The sequence below is a fragment of the Vombatus ursinus genome, unplaced genomic scaffold (assembly GCF_900497805.2).
Source record: "Vombatus ursinus unplaced genomic scaffold, bare-nosed wombat genome assembly UNPS02014832.1, whole genome shotgun sequence".
Lineage (NCBI taxonomy): Eukaryota > Metazoa > Chordata > Mammalia > Diprotodontia > Vombatidae > Vombatus > Vombatus ursinus.
The window spans coordinates 28,781,227-28,784,980 of NW_020954610.1; the positions used below are offsets into that span (position 1 = coordinate 28,781,227).

At 36.9% G+C, this 3,754-nt stretch overlaps 1 pseudogene; it reads right to left on the reverse strand.

The window, feature by feature from the left end:
* Window positions 1–727: 727 nt before the first annotated feature.
* Window positions 728–2,091, reverse strand: LOC114025902 (annotated as a pseudogene).
* Between the last annotated feature and the right edge of the window lie 1,663 nt (window positions 2,092–3,754).

The window sequence follows — 3,754 nt, forward strand, 5'->3', positions numbered from 1 at the left end:
AGGGGAATGTGAACTCATCTCAAGTCCAAAATCCCTTCTTGGAAGAGCTCAAGAAGGATTTTAAAATTCAAATAAGAGAGGTAGAGGAAAAATTGAGGAAAGACATGAGAGGTATGCAAGAGAGAGTAAATAGTTTGGAAAAGGAAGGACAAAAATTAACTTTAAAAAACAAGTCCTTAAAAAGTAGAATTGGCCAAATGGAAATGGAAGTACAAAAGTTAACTGAAGAAAACAATTCACTAAAAATTAGAATCAGGTAATTTGAAGCTAATGACTCTATGAGACACCAAAAATCAGTCAAACAAAATCAAAATGAAGAAAAAAATAGAAGAAAAGGTAAAATTCCTCATTAGAAAAACAACTGGAAAATAGATCCAGGAAAAATAACTTAAGAATTGTTGGTCTACCTGAAAACCATGATGAAAAAAGAGCCTGGACAGCATCTTTCAAGAAATCATCAAGGAAAACTGCCCTGAGGCCTTAGAACAAGAGGGTAAGATAGTCATAGTTAAAAAGCAGGGGTAGCAATCCTGATCTCAGACAAAGCAAAAGCAAAAATTGATCTAATTAAAAGGGATAAGGAAGGAAACTACATCCTGCTAAAAGGTACCATAGACAATGAAGTAATATCTTTTTTTTTGCAAGTATCACACTTTTATTGACATTTAATAATCACAGAGGACATTTTCACCAAACAGAAAAAAAAGACAGACCTAGTATAAAGAAAAAGATAACAAACAAATTAATATTCCTCACCTTCATCTTCCCCCTCAGCATTATCTGTTCCAAACTCCTCATAATCCTTCTCCAGGGCAGCCATATCCTCCTGTGCCTCAGAACACTCTCCTTCCTCTATGCCCTCCCCCACATACCAATGGACAAAGGCACACTTGGCATACATCAAATCAAATTTGTGGTTCAGGCAAACCCAGGCCTCAGCAACAGTTGTAGCATTACTTAACATGCACACAGTCCATTGTCCCTTGGCCAGGTCACCACCAGGAACCACAGTGGAAGGCTGATAATTGATGCCAACCTTGAAGCCAGTTGGGCACCAATCCAAAAACTGGATGCTATGCTTTGTCTTGATGATGGCAATAGTAGTATTGACATCTTTGGGAACCACATCACCACGGTAGAGCAGGCAGCAAGCCATGTATTTACTGTGGCAAGGGTCACATTTCACCATCTGGTTGGCAGACTCAAAGCAAGCATTGGTGATCTCTGCTACAGTCAGCTGCTCATGGTAGGCTTTCTCAGCAAAGGTGACTGGGGCATATGTGGCCAGAGGGAAATGGATATGGGGATAGGCACCAGGTTAGTCTGGAATTCTGTCAGATCAACATTCAGGGCACCATCAAATCAGAGAGAGGCAGTGATGGAGGACACAATTTGACTAATAAGGTGATTCAGATTAATGTAGGTTGGGTATTCAATGTCAAGGTTTCTGTGACAGATATCCTAAATGGCCTCATTGTCTACCATGAAGGCACAGTCAGAGTGCTCCAGGGTGGTGTGAGTGGTCAGAATGGAATTGTAAGGCTCCACTATAGTTGTGGAAACCTGAGGGGCTGGGTAAATGGAGAACTCCAGCTTGGACTTCTTGCCATAATCAATGGATAGATGTTCCATCAACAGAGAGGTGAAACCTGAGCCAGTCCCAACAACCAAGCTGTGGAAAACCAAGAAGTCTTGAAGACCTGTGCACTGATCAGCAAGCTTCCAAATTCTGTCCAGAACCATGTCAATTATTTTCTTGACAATAGTGTAGTGTCCATGGGCATAGTTATTGGCAACATCTTCCTTGGCAGGGGTCAGCTCTTCAGGATGGAAGAGCAAGTGATAGGTTCCAGTTTGAACTTCATCAATAACAGTTTGTTCTAGGTCTTTAAAGACAGCATGGGGAACATGTTTACCAGCCCCAGTTTCACTGAAGAAGGTGATGAAAGAGTCATCTCCACCCCCAATGATCTTGTCACTTGGCATCTGCCTATCAGGCTGGATACCATGTTCCAGGAAGTACAGCTCCCAACAGGCATTGGCAATCTGGACACCAGCCTGGCTAACATGGATAGAGATGCACTCATGCATGATAAAGGTGTGTAGGGGTCCACTAGGCTAAGATGAAATGGAAAGGAGGGCAACACAAGTTTCTCACCGACCAACCATTAAGAAGTCTCTGGGATAAAAGTTAGTGAAGTAATATCATTACTAAACATATATGAAACAAGTGTTACAGGATCAAAATTTTAAGAGGAGAAGTTAAGGGAATTGCAGGAAGAAATAGACAGCAAACTTGTACTAGAGAGGGACCTCAAATTTCCCTTCTCTGAACTAGATAAATCTAACCACAAAAGAAGCAAGAGGTGAATAGGAGGAGGCAAATAGAATTTTAGGAAAGTTAGATATGGTAGACCACTGGAGAAAGTTGAATGGTGACAGAATGGAATATACTTCTTTCCCAGTGGTATATGGCACACACACAAAAATTGACCATATACTAGGGCATAAAAACCTGATAATCCAATGAAGAAAGTCAGAAATATTAAATGTATCCTTTTCAGATCATGATGCAATAAAATTTATATGTAAGAAAGGGCCATGGAAATAGAGAATAAAAATTAATTGGAAACTAAATAATCTAATCCTAAAGAATGAGTGGTTCATTCAACAAATCATAGAAACAACTAAGCACTTCATTGAAGACAATGACAATAATGAGACAACACACCAAATCCTAAGGGGTGCAGCAAAAGCAGTCCTTAGGCAAAGTTTTGTATTTCTAAATGCTTACATGAATAAAGTAGAGAAGGAGGAGATCAATGAATTGGACATGCAACTAAAAAGCTAGAAAAAGAACAAATTACAAATCATAAATTGAATATCAAATTAGAAATTCTGGAAACCAAAGGAGAGATTAATAAAATTGAAATTAAGAAAACTACTTAACTAATAAGTAAAACTATGTGCTGGTTTTATGAAAGAAAACTATAAAATAGATAAATCTTTGATTAATTTGATTTAAAAAAAAGAAAAAAAAGAAAACCAAATTACCTGTATCAAAAAGGAAAACAGTGGATTCACCATCAACAGAGAAAATTAAAGCAATTATTAGAAACTATTTTGCCCAATTGTATGCCAATAATTTTGACAATCTTAGTGAAATGGACAACTATTTACAAAAATATAAATTGCCCTGATTAGCAGAAAAGGAAGTGAAATTCTTAAATAACCCCATCTCAGAAAAAGTGAATGAATAAGCAATCAATGAACTCCCTAGGAAAAAATCTCCAGGGCCAGAAGGATTTACAAGTGAATTCTATCAAACAATAAAAGAACAACTAATTTCATTACTAAATAGTGTATTTGAGAAAATAGGGGAAGAAAGACTCTTACCAAATAAACCCACATTAATCATTAGCTTTCCTACTAACAAAGCCCAACAGTGAGAAAATGATAAATTCAACTTAAAGTAATTGTAGAAATTATATAATATTTAGGAGTCTATCTACTGAAACAAACACAGGAACTGTATGAACACAATTATAAAACACTTTGCACAAAAATAAAGGCAGATCTAAATAATTGGAAAATCATCAGTTGCTCATGGATAGGCTGAGCTAATATAATAAAAATGACAATTCTACTTAAATAAATTAACTTTTTCAGTGCCTTACCAATCAAACTACCAAAATTATTCTGTAGAGGTAGAAAAAAATAACAAAATTTCATCTGGAAGAACAAAAGGTCCAGA